This window comes from Rhipicephalus sanguineus, chromosome 6, assembly GCF_013339695.2.
Source record: "Rhipicephalus sanguineus isolate Rsan-2018 chromosome 6, BIME_Rsan_1.4, whole genome shotgun sequence".
Taxonomy (NCBI): Eukaryota; Metazoa; Arthropoda; class Arachnida; order Ixodida; family Ixodidae; genus Rhipicephalus; species Rhipicephalus sanguineus.
In genome coordinates this window covers 141,604,925-141,617,872 of record NC_051181.1, presented here as the reverse complement: position 1 = coordinate 141,617,872, position 12,948 = coordinate 141,604,925, and the positions used below count along the sequence as shown (strand labels likewise).

Genomic DNA, 12,948 nt, shown 5'->3' with positions numbered 1-12,948 from the left:
TGCGGAGATGAAAGTAGTGACAACGTGCGAATGGCAAAAATGTCTCTTTATTAAGGCAAAAGCTTTAGATGTCTCATAAAACGCGAAAATTGACCGGCGGCGTCAACACGAGTGATGCAAAAAAATATCGCAATGACATCGGCAAATGACGTCATCATGAAGTGACAGATCGCAAAAATGTGTGACCTCACACGATGACGTCATCACATGACATCAGCGCTTGGTCAAAGATGGGCCAATTACTGAGGCCGTGCGAAACCACGTTAGGTGTAGAAAGCTTTCGGAGGGGGGCGGGAGAGGATCAATTCATCGACTCAGAAGAAAAAGAAGACGGCTTTCGCCTTCCGGTCGTCTTCGGCGAATGCCTAAGGGACCCGTGAGTTCACTTTTTTTTTCTTTATCCAAGAAGAATGCTCTAGCAGTACATTCTATCTACCATTACTCAGTTACGTGAGAGCTCCCATTCGCATAACCGTGCATACTTTACTTTTAAAACTTCTTTTACAGCTGTCTTATTGATGCGTGACTAGGTGTCAGTTCGACCTCATTGCTTTATTATCCAAACACACTGTGGATCTTCAGGTACAATCTAGTCCTTCACTCTCAACTCTTTCAAGTGTGTCGATATCCTGAACGCGTTACAGTGGTCGTGCTTTTCTACTCTACTGTCGCGCAAAATATGTGCCCCATTATCAACTGTCCACTTGTAACATAGGATATGTACTTGGCTACCATACTCTAGAGGCCCTTGCTCAATTAATCATAGCAGTTAGACTTCTATTTACGCCGTCGTGATATCGACGAGAGACAAACTAACACGAGTGTAAATCAATGGCGTAGCGGCGGGATCACTGCTCCCAGCCACTTGTCAGCCCACGACTAAATCTACGAGCTTGCAACGCCTTGAAACTGCTTTATCAAGGACCACTAGGATCACAGTTGTCCCGGCGAGCCAAAGCATATTAAAAGACAAGTCATTCGAAGTATGCAGTTTTATGCACACGTACGAGTTGAGCCATTGTGTTGGAATACGCTATTTCTCCGCAGAAAAGTTGCTTATGTGGTACTTTGAGCATAGCTATCGATTAACCATCTTCATTACGTATTAACAGCATATAATAAAAGCTAACGGGCGACGTAAGCGCAACTCACTCCAGTGCTTAGTGTTATATAGAAAAAGAAAAGGCTGCACAACTTCTTGCGGCTAATTGTTTAAATGTCTATAGACCTTTTCACAGGAGAGAAAAAACTCCGCCATGCTGGGCTGCACGCGGGAGTACATGGCTGACGTCACAGCCTCGGCAGTGCATTTTTTGGGGGTCATACCTATTTAGAGCAGCCCAGTGAGGATTATGGTGGCACCCAGGGAGCCGTCTGTGAAAAGGTCTATACGAGAACATGAATCTTAACGTTATCAATTCTGAAAGAAATGCAGAATGATAGCGAAAAAAAAAAACGAGGAGTCGAAGAGTTCTGACCAGTGCGGTTGAATCCAACCCCGTAACTGCTTGAGACAGGGCAGCGTACGACGAGAGGTAGGCCAACAATCTTTCACTAATATGTTGTCCGGCATCAAGTTTTATGTATTACGATTATGTATTATGTATTAAATTTTATGTATTACAATGCTTCGCTTTGAAGGTCCACTGGAGCAAGAACCGCAGTCCAAGCGCGCTGGGCTTGGAACCGTTGCCTGAGAAATTCAGTGGTCAGAACGGTTGCCGGCAGAAAATTAAGATGCTTCCCGACGCTCACACTTTAAACATTCAGTATTGCGCTGACTTGCAATGCTCTGCAAGCCCGACTGACTCTTAAAAAAAAAAAGAAATCTGAACGTCAGCCGACGGAATAACTCCTCCCAGTCAATATTCTTGCCAAAACCCCCCTCGCAGGAACATACATACGCGAGCGAATCAATTTTCTTGCGTGGTCAGCTTGGAGAAGAAAAAAATGCCCATCGCTGCAGATAAAATCAACTCGAGTAAAGAACCCTCTCCGTCGGACGCGTCCGACTAAGCAAGCAATCTCCAGAGGGAGCGCCGGTTGCTTATGGTGGCGCCAACTGGCGTCCGCCGGGCAAACTCTCTCGGGAGCGGATCTCTGGCGTCTTGTTCTCCTTCTCCAGCTCTCTATTCTACTTTTAGTCTTATTACCCCGGTTCTTGCGTGCATAGATCCCATCAATGCACAGAATGAGAGAGAGAAAAATAAAGAAACGAAACAACCTCGCACGAATGGTAGTGCGAGCATCGTCGTGTCCTTATTGCTATTTCTTTTTTTTCCATCCTTGGCAACGCACCCATTTTCTGTTTCCCCTCTTCGTTCTTGCGGAGCGAGGTCGCCGCGTCACTGTGTCGGATTCGGTCAGTAGCGTCCGAGACGCTCCACTGAATACGGAGTATCGGTCAAATGTTTTCGTTCGCGCTTCAGTCACTCACGCAACGACAAGATTGGGCTGCCACGGTCGACACGACAGCCCCCTTCCTCCTTCCTCTCTCAGAAATAAAATCGTAGAAGAAAGGCCAGATGGAATAGTGCTGTGCCCTCGCGCATATATATATATATATATATATATATATATATATATATATATATATATATATATATATATATATATATATATATATATATATATATATATATATATATATATATATATATATATATATCTTACATGCAGATGTCTGGAGCGAGCATGGCTCGAAGGAAACGGAGAAACAGAGGGTGTCTTCTCGTCGCAAGGTGTTATCTGTTCTGTTTTGTTCTAAATGACTTGCTGTGCAATGTTCGAGGTTATGTCCCCTCGGCTACTCTGTTTCTATCAGTTTGCAGTGAAAGAAACAAGAAAAAAAGAAAAAGTTACCCAAAAGCAAAAATGAACAAGTCGCATTTTGTTGCCTTTGTCTCACATATGCCTACGAAGCTCCTGCCTTTGGTGTAAGCTATACTGTATCCAAATCAGAAAACAGTTTAAGCATGGTTATCCAAGAGCTTTATCATGAATGGATGTTCCTTCCTCATATTCTTGAAAAATGTTATCGCGTTAGGCATTAACGACAGAGAGCAGCACATGGGCATAATTCTGTTCAGTCAAGCGCGAATCCTTTAGGCTTAGGCAGAGCTTGCACACCTTATCGGCAGCAGGCTCCATTATCTTTAATTAAATAAACACGTTTGGCGGTATCCGACTGGCCGTGTATTGGCTTGCAACCGCAATCGTTACGATTTTTTTTGTCTACCAACATGGTTTTGTTGCACCGAAGAACGACTAATTTGACTTCTTTATCATGCAATACACCATGCTGTTTGTTAAACTTGTAGCTCTTCAAAATAAATCTGCAGTAATGTCATGCGTTCGTCGGAAAGAAATACGGCATCACTGTAATCACGAGCGATTAATTATGTGCTCACTTCCATTTACAATTGAATTCTGCCACTGTAAAGCGTGCACCGCCGTTAAGTGAGTGTTACAGCGGCAAAGCCTCCTATAGGACATAGAAACGAACGTTGTCATTGGGCTGTTATCGGCTCGTGGTCTCCTAATCAGTTCGATTTCTGAAGCATTAGTGCCACGTAGCCAAATATAAGTAAACGTACTTCATCATTGCTTTTCTTTCTTCATTATTCGGGTATGGGGGGGGGGGGGGGGGGGGGCGTGTCGTGCAGAAAGCTTTCAGTGCATCCGTTCTCGGCGGCTGTGCAAAACCACGTTAAGTGCAATAAATGGAATAGGATAAGAAGAAAAAGAACAAGACGATGGTTTTCGGCTTCGAGTCATTTTTGGCAAGTGCATAAGGGACCATTTTGAGTTTTTAAACTCTAGTAAACTCCTGGCAATCATGAATTTTTCACATGGAATTTCAGCATGAAACACCCCAGTTGCATCCGACAGGTAATAAGTATTGAAAACGACAGTAATTTATGAAATTACTGTGCGAGAACGTTTAAACGTGCATGGTTTTCTGCTACTGTCGTTTAATGGACCTGCTCTCCGAGTAGCTATTCACGAGAACCACCTGTTGAGTCATAACGTTGTGTGCAGCGGCCAGGACATGCGTGAGCCACCTGGAACAGGAGACGGTCACGGACAGCACCGGCGTGCGCAATGGCACGTGGAAGCGCTTCTACTACCACTGCCCCGGCATCTACTTCCCGGAGGACTACACCGAGTGCTGCAGTCCGGAGGCCTCCAAGTGCTGCCCGCCGGACAAGTGGTTCTATGAGATCGACAACACGTGAGTGGAGCGGGGATACCCTGTCAAATCATCGAACTTGTCGATTCATTCTTTTCGGACGTAGTGCTAGAAAAAAAAACTCAATGCAGTTCCACCCAGTGTGAGATCTGCAGAGAGAGCGAAGCTGCGGTTCTCCTGTGTATCCCTTGTGATGTGTGTGTGTGTGCGTGCGTGCGTGCGTGCGTGTGTGTGTGTGTGTGCGCGTGCGTGCGTGTGTGTGTGTGTGTGTGCGCGTGCGTGCGTGCGTGCGCGCGCGTGTGTGTGTGTGTGTGTGTGTGTGTGTGTGTGTGTGTGTGTGTGTGTGTGTGTGTGTGTGTGTGTGTGTGTGTGTGTGTGTGTGTGTGTGTGTGTGTGTGTGTGTGTGTGTGTGTGTGCGGATTACTGTATTTGTAGAGCAGAGACGCACGGGAAATGACGTGTGGCAGCCAATGTCACGCTCTGCTACAATGACTTTAGGTCCTATTCGCGCTCGAGCCGCCCTTCCCCGTTTCACTGCGCGGCGCTTCGTCGGCGACCGAGGAAGCTGCGCCATCTGTGGGTGTACCTCGGAACCATAGCGTGACACGCGACGCGGACAACCATCTGTCGTCGATTCGGGGACAAACTTGTCGGCAAAACAAACGCAAAAAAATGTGAGAACATCCCCACTTGTATTTTTATTTATTTGTTATTTATAAGTATCTTCTATAGCCTGCAGTTCTTGCTCTAAGGCACGTGTCGAAACATCAAAAATAAATGCGTGTAGTGCTTTGGTTACTGCGCAGCGTTATTTCTACGTAATCATTCTAACCATTTTTAAGTGATTACTCCTCAAAGCAAACGCGACGCCTAGTCTGAGGCAGCATAACAACGGTTTTCCCCGTCGGGTAAACCCCCTTAAAATGCGTAATGCCATGCCTGGGTCCATGACATATAGACGTATACTCATGAATTATGATGCATTCCACTTTCTGTGAGTGATGGTATGGCCGGCGAAGAGCGCCGATGTGCCGCGTGGCGTTCCTTATGGACAACAGTCTTCTTAGTCTAACTGTACCATGCGTATTCTATAGGTGTTTCTGCCAACGCTAAAGTGCTAAAGTAAGGCGGGCCTTAAGGGGGCTCAAATAACAATATATTAGTGCATTACTTCTCAGGCTTTTGGATGCACAGACGGGTCCAGTGTTAAAGGGTAGACTTGCGTGCAGGGCATGTCCGCATTTCACTCGCTTGAAAAAACATAGGACCATGTATTTACAGAAGACTACAGTGGTTGACAGTTCAGACTCATTTTGACCGACTGCTACCACGCGCAAGCAATGTTACCACATCCACCTGCCCGTTGAGGGGCCAGCAGTATGAAAGGCGCTCATTTGGTGTTCCCATAACAGTAGACGGTACTGTATATCTCTTTACTGGTTCAGGCTTCAAGGGTAACAAAATCAGTGACATACCAATTCCTAAAACGTGTGCAACCCCTTGACTTTCATCTCTTCGTTATTTCTCTCGTTTCAGCTTGGCGACAGCTATCGCAGTGTCGGTGACGTTGACCTGCTTCGCACTCACCATACTGGTGATCGTCTGCTGCTTCTGGTCGCGGTGCCCGCTGTACAATGCCTGCAGATCTCGCTACAACCACGACATTCCAAATCGTAAGCGCAACGCGTAACTCATTTGTTACACTGCCTGTTCCTTGTACGGCAGATATTTTCAGCTTTACATTCACGTGTTTTGCGTCGAATACACGTAATAGAATGCACGTGTGGGACAGTCTCTCGCGGTGGCGTTGCGGCTATTGTGTTGAGTTGCGTTACGTTGAATTGCGTTGCTAAGTGCGGGGGTGTGGGTTAGATTCCCGTCCACAGCAGCCACATTCTAATGGTGGTGCAATGCGACAGTGCGTGTTCCTAAATTGAAACGCTCGCCAAGGAACCGTACAGGCGGTCGAAATGAATCCTCAGTCTCCCACTAGCAGCGTCTCTGCAAATCATAGCGTGGGCTCTTGGTAGTTAAAACCACACAATTGAATTAACGTACGTCACAGTGTATAAGTGCTCGCCTGAGAATCGGCACAGAATTCCTGCGCAGATTTCCAATGGCGCGGCTACATTACCGGGCAGTCGTTCGCCTAATAATGTTGGTCTTCAAAAGCGCCTAGTCCCTGTTGCCGCGAAAGTATCGCCAATGTACATGTGTTCTCTAACACGGTGCGACAAGAGATCTTTCCATCAGCCGGGGTAACTTCAAACTTTTGAGCTCTACTGAACATTTATGTACAAGAATTCCGGGCGTCCTAATATTATTAATTATTGGTAACCACCTGCTAGTGTGTAAAGTCTTACGCTCGACATGGCCAAAGCGGGAAGTACGGCGTATTTATCTTCTGAACCTTTGCGTCCCATCGCAGACAAAACAGAGGAGCTCGTCATGGAGACGGTGCCAGTGGATTCCCCGGCGAACAAGAAGAAATACGCCCCACTGGCATCGATGAACGGGAGCCCCATCTTGGATTCGCATTCCAAAGGTGCGTCACTTGGTTCTTGTTCCTAATACAGTGGCACATGACGTTTCCTTATGTATTTAACCTGGAACTATCGCAAGATCGTTTCCATCGTCGAGCCGCCGACAACGGTGAACACAACAGTGATAAGGCGGAAGCAAAAACGTTAGTTACGATGAAGCCGTGGGTGGTTCATTTGTACATATTAAGAGTGCTGTCTGTGCTGTTACACGATGGCGAAGACATAGCACAATGGGTATCTGCATCCAAAACTCAATGAAACAATGTGTCGTAATGGAGTTTCATTGTAGCTTCAGTTACAACAATGCCTGAGTACTTGTGAACAAAGCAAATGCAGCAATCTGAAGGTACGTATATTGTACTATAAACTATAGTGGTAAGCAATGTGCGGTTATAACAGCATTTATTCTGCACATACTATTAGTTTTCGGATTTCACAGGTCAGTTACTGAGTATGCGATAAACACAAAGCTTGGTGTTAATGCGCGCCCATTATAAATCCTTTCATACACCACAGAAAATTATGGCAAACAGCTTCGTCTGAAAAGGTGGGTCACTATAAATGGACGGAAAAAAACGAGTTTTATGGATCAGGATGATCCTTCGTACTGTGACGCTTGATGTACTTTTTCAGGCTGCTGCTGCAGGTACAACACTCGTAAATTCATAGACTTTGGTCCAGAGCTGCTTTTCGAACGAGTGATCGGCATGCATTCCTATGGCGATAGAAGACAGTGTGTGTGTGCATATGTATATAAAGGCGGTACCGCAGCTCAATTATTTCACAGACTGTAGTCACAAGCAGGAGGAACTTGACGTGGACGAGTTGGTGTAACAAAGCTAATGAATACGCCTCGCATTAAAACGCGAGTTGCTGCGAGTTCATGACGTCATGATGATGACGTCCGCTTTTCCACGTATAAGCATCCATGTTTCTTCAAATAAATTTTAGTTGATAGTTTGCGCTTGTCTGCTGTAAGTGTTTCCTCCTGGTCCTCGTGTTTTATGCACAGCATATTCATGATGTAGTCACAAGATATAAGTAATAAAGTCCCTCCCTAACACTCTTCTTGTTATTTTTTTATTTTTTTTTTGCAGGTGCCACGGCAGTGTAATCATCGTCGGAAGCAATCGTTCAAGCGTGATCTATGTTCGCACATGTGAGTATCGCTTCACCCAAGCAACATCCAAAGAAAATCACCAACCTCAACACGCTCTCACAGTGGGTAAACACACGACCCACGTGGGTGTATTCAGTGGAATTACATGCATGAGCAACGAAGAAAGCTAGTCGCCACGTTTACTTATCACATAAGAATCAAATTCACACATTAAAAACAATGGCCGTCTAACACTCTAATCTGGTATAAAATGTAATATTTATCAAGGCTACGCTTGCATATAAAATCAGCGCTGAGTATGTTCTGTAAAAATTTTAGTGCAGCCACAATTTTTGTAATTATATACACTAGCCTGAAGGGGCTTGCATATTTACCCTACATTTGCCACTTTATTGCTGCAAAGCTTGAGTAAAACTTTAAAGGGCCCTCGCCACCCTGAGTTCAAAGACGACAGAGTGGTTTCTTCCTCGCCTTCATTACGCTTCCTACAGGCGAGCATCTTCTCCTTGCCACTTATTTCTTAAAAGCACGTGTACAATGCCTGCACTATAAGCGCGGAGAGCCTACCAGGATTTCGCGCTCGTCGGATGTACGCTGTTATCTCCTCTTGCGCAGTTGAAAACACATAAACTGAAGTGAAATCAGTTGGCCGCGCACGATAGCCATGCGAGACAATGAAGAACAGGTGGAAGGCTAACTGTCAAAGCAGTGTAATAGACAATTAACAACTGATATTTCGTGCATATGGACCAATCGAGAGTATGTACCGTAATGATGTCACGTGAACCACTGTTCTCGCGTCACGAAGTGCGCAAGACGAGAAACACCAGGAGATAATAACACGCTCGTTTTTTTTTATTTTTAGAGGCTGGTGAGGGGCCTTTTAAGAAATGTACATATATGTGGAGGCGTTAGGAACTAACACGTGCATTGTTTGACGAGGCAACGCTCATTGCTAAAGCAATGCGTGCATTTTGTAATTGACATATCACATTTTGTTATATTATATCGCATTTGTTTACTAATATTCCGGTTTTCCCTTTCTTGCTTTCCTTGTAAAATTGTGTTAGAGTGATGCATACGTAAACTAACAAATATCTGCTATCGCAATGTGTCTGTACGTGTGCGTTTTTCTGATGTCAGGGATGGGGGCACGATACTTTTGAGGAAGCTGCATAGTAGCGTTCTGTTCTCGTCTTCGCGTTCTTTGCTATTATTACTTTTTTTTTATGAATGGCAAAATCAATGAACCCAATTCGCCTTGACAAACAAATAGTAGTTCAGCAACAAATCAGTAAAAGATAACTAGGTAACTGGTAAATCAATATTTTTCATTTGCGTCAACAAAAACATATGTGTCACATAAATTGGGCAAACCCAACCACACACCACTGGTCCACTAGAAATGAAGAAGAGAAAACACGGGCGGCACACACTAGTTTAAGACCGTGCACAAAACGCCAAGCGCAGGTGGTCGGTCAGACAAGACGACACATGCCCCGAAACGGAGAATGCGGCAAAAAGACCCAAGTATCCCTCTACTCAAATGGAAAACTTTAAAGCAGTTGTTCTCAGCCACGGTTGCTTCGAGGACCCCTTGTGGACCAGTGGAATTGATTAGGGACCCCTTGCAGGGGGGAGGGGGGCTCATAACGCCACATGCAACGTGAAATAGGTGTCTTTTATATTTCCCTGGCAAAGAATGGCCAAACTAAAGTGCCACGTCTATTAGATCTCGACAGCTTGTCAACTAGTTGTGCAGTCTGCGGCCACATTTAACCTGTTTCCAGCTACACTTACTGTTCAAATATGCAAGCCAAGAAGAAGTATGCTCGCGTGCATATGTCGTAGAAAACTGCAACAAAAGCTTTAGAACCATCTCATAGAAAAGGAAAAACATAAGTCAGCTCCGTCGCAATGCGCAAACATTATGCGGTGAAGCATATCAAAAATTGGAAGGGGCCGCTGTCATGGGACATAGCGTTCCTCCAAAAAAAACGCGTTTTTTTTTTTTTTTTCGAGGATGGGTTTTGCGGACCCCCAAAAATGGCTTCGCGGACCCCCATTTGAGGACCGCTGCTTTAAAGGATCATACGTTAAATTCAAAAGGGATTTTCTGGACAGGCATTTCGGATTTAGTTGCAGGGTGTCTGATCGGCTATGGTTCGAAATTCTGTGTCACCTTTGTGCCGTGTGCTAAACAGCTTCGCTAGTCACCTAGCTTCGCAGAGTGGAGTGGCTCACAATTTTTTACGGTGCTTTCTTTTTTTATTCATTGCAGTCCTTTGTGTGGAGGAGTTGGCACTCAACGCGGATTCCCAAGAGGCGGCGTGGGCGTTCCTTTCTTTCAATCAATCGACCATTGGCATCTCACGTGCGGGTTGTGAATAACGCTCTCGTGGATGCCTCGACCACTGCCTCCGTTGTCCAGAAAGCTAGTTATACTCGCCATCGGGTTGTCGCGATTTATAACGGCGCAAGTTAGTAGTTTCGCCACGCCAACACGTGGCCCGTATAGCTGTGAAAAACGCTTACGTATAGGCTAGCTGTATTTTGTTATCACAAAGTGCTTCTTGTGCTAAAAGAAACAGAACGTCCAGCGCTTCGTGGTTGAAAGGCGGCGCACCAGAGATGTCAACCTTAAGAAAAATTCCTCGTTGTAATTCACTCCAGCGTAACTTACAGAGAGAGTGAGTGGGAGTGAAAGGCAGGAAAGATAACCAGGAATATGTGGTCTACTACCCTGCGCCGGAGGACATGGAAAGAAGAGATAACAGATAAAGAAAGACACGTAGTAAGAGAGTACAAAGAAGTCGGTGATTCCAAATAAGCGCGAAATACAAAACATACAACATGAGTAGTCCTTCCCACGAGTTATGTCTTGAGGTAGCGCTTGGTCATTTGTACTGGCATTAAGCGAGGCCGTTAACTTCTGGATTCTCAGGACACAAAATAACTGTAGTGGTCGAGGCTTTTTTTTACTATATAGGTATGCCAGCGCTGCAGTAAGTGTGTTATTTTCTAGTTTTCCTTAATGGTATTAGAAAAGCCAGAACGACTCTTAGGGTACGTTACTTTAAATTATAGACCTCTCGGTGTGTTTAGCTATAAATTTGGGCTTTTATTTGTGCTAAACTGCTAATGAGCTGTTTTTTTTTTAGATGTTGACAACTTTGTACTTCGGCGGAAAGTTCCAGTCTCAATGATTGGCGTCGGCGGCTACCGAACGTGCAGTAATTGAAAAGTAATTGAGTTTTAGTGAAGACAACTTCATGACACTGTTTTGCAAACGCGTTCAATGGTGATTAAAAGGGAACTTCAGAAATGTTTCGTATCTCCCGAAAACATCGTCTCTGAGATATAAAAAAAGTGTGTATGTGTGAAGTCCCAATCTTTGCTTTTGCCTGCAAAAAAAAAAAAGGTAATCCGCCCTGCTCCGCTTCACGTACAAATGTTGTTTGCACACCATACTCGGGTTCATGGAACTTCATCTGGTCATACCTCTGCACATATTATATGATCAAAGAAAATAGATGTTCCTATTGTGTCATACAGGTGTGATGTGAGGATTTAGACGAAGATGGGGATGCGGGGGTTCGAATACAAATGGACGAAAAGATATCGTGTGCAACTGCATTTCTTGTATTGTTCAGTACATGAGCGACGTTGTTGGAGATATCCGTCCTTCTGTTTGTCCAGTTGTGACTTCTACAGGCATTCCAATACAATAGAGTAACAGCCGAATAGGTGCTCTTGTGTTTTACTTCCAGTCACATAAACGCTGACGTGTAAACCAGTCTCTTTCTTTTCTTAGGTTTCCTTATTTGCATCTAAATTCTGGACGCCTGTGCCTGAGTGAAAGAAGAGGGTGTGATGTTCTAATAGACCTTCTTATAGCACCGCCTTTCGTGTGTGACATTGTATAAATATACAGTGATGACACAGGCATTTATCTTTTGTTTTCTTTCGCGTGAGAAAGCTCCAGTTAAACATTATTTCGCTTAGCAATTTGAGAAAGGTATGTTAACGCAAAAAAAGTACACGGGCGGAGAAATTAGGAAAATATGAGCGTTGAAGTTCAAGGTTTGTTAAAATGGCATACAAGTGCGTGCTTGTCTTCTTTTGCTGCTTTTCAGCATAAATATATACCTTTATGGTAAAATATTTCACTCATATAGCAAAACCTGAAACAAAATTGTCCATGTGGTAACCGTAACGATGTGATGCATCTCATAGTGTAACCATCATCTAACAGTAATACATCTTAGCGTGTAATCATACACTGCAGTGCACAAGCGATAGGTTTCAGTTCTTAATCATTTGCAAAGCGCGAAAGCAACACAGAGCCTCAAGGAAAGTAGAAATGGTCGTAATGGTACTATAAACAAATACGCAACGCTTAGAGCGCTTAGCACCATTACGACTGAATTGCAACTGATCCAGCTCGCCAATCTCTTGATGGAAAGATGGTCCACAATCTCTGACTGCCACTTAAACTCTATTATTGTAAACACGCAAGCACAAACATAGTCGGCATCAACGCTCCTATTTGTTCCTCCTTTCCGTCCACTGTGTTACTTCGTTTAGTAGAACGTGTTATTGGGCTAGTTGGTAAGTCGCTATTGTGAAGTAATTAGATGCAGCTTAGCACTCCTTGCATTCTTGATGCAGCGCTAAAACACAGAGACTAAGAAGGAACATTCACACAAGACGAACGCTGTGTGAATGCTCCTTCTTAGGCTCTGTCTTTTAGCGCTGCATCAAGAAGGCATTTGTACCAACTAGCCCAACTTTCTATCCTGTTGCAATTAGCACTCCTTCATTCGCGATATATCCACGCAAGGATACACTGTTTGTGGGAAGTGGTCTCGAACCTATGCGAGTGTGAATGTGTGCTTGAACGAGGGAGTGCTAGGTTGCGCCTAATTGCCTAATTACGATGCCATTATCTCGAGCTGCGCACATCATCGTGGGATACCAACATGCCCATTCCCACACCTTACTCCTTAATCCTTCTTAATCGTACTTCGGTTCGTTTGTAGATATTCGCGTCCGATGAGGTCAGGGAAGCCACATTCATTCTGCCGACACCT

The 12,948-nt window shown here is 44.6% G+C and overlaps 1 non-coding gene across 1 annotated transcript in view; it reads left to right on the top strand.

Moving 5' to 3' along the window:
• LOC119396582 (uncharacterized) overlaps window positions 1–12,505 on the top strand; it is a 32,952-nt gene extending 20,447 nt beyond the window's left edge. The window contains exons 2-6 of the transcript XR_007416634.1: window positions 4,042–4,234; window positions 5,729–5,865; window positions 6,621–6,737; window positions 7,833–7,894; window positions 10,137–12,505. This is a non-coding gene — a transcript (uncharacterized LOC119396582). The remainder of the gene's footprint in view (window positions 1–4,041; window positions 4,235–5,728; window positions 5,866–6,620; window positions 6,738–7,832; window positions 7,895–10,136) is intronic.
• Window positions 12,506–12,948: the final 443 nt, after the last annotated feature.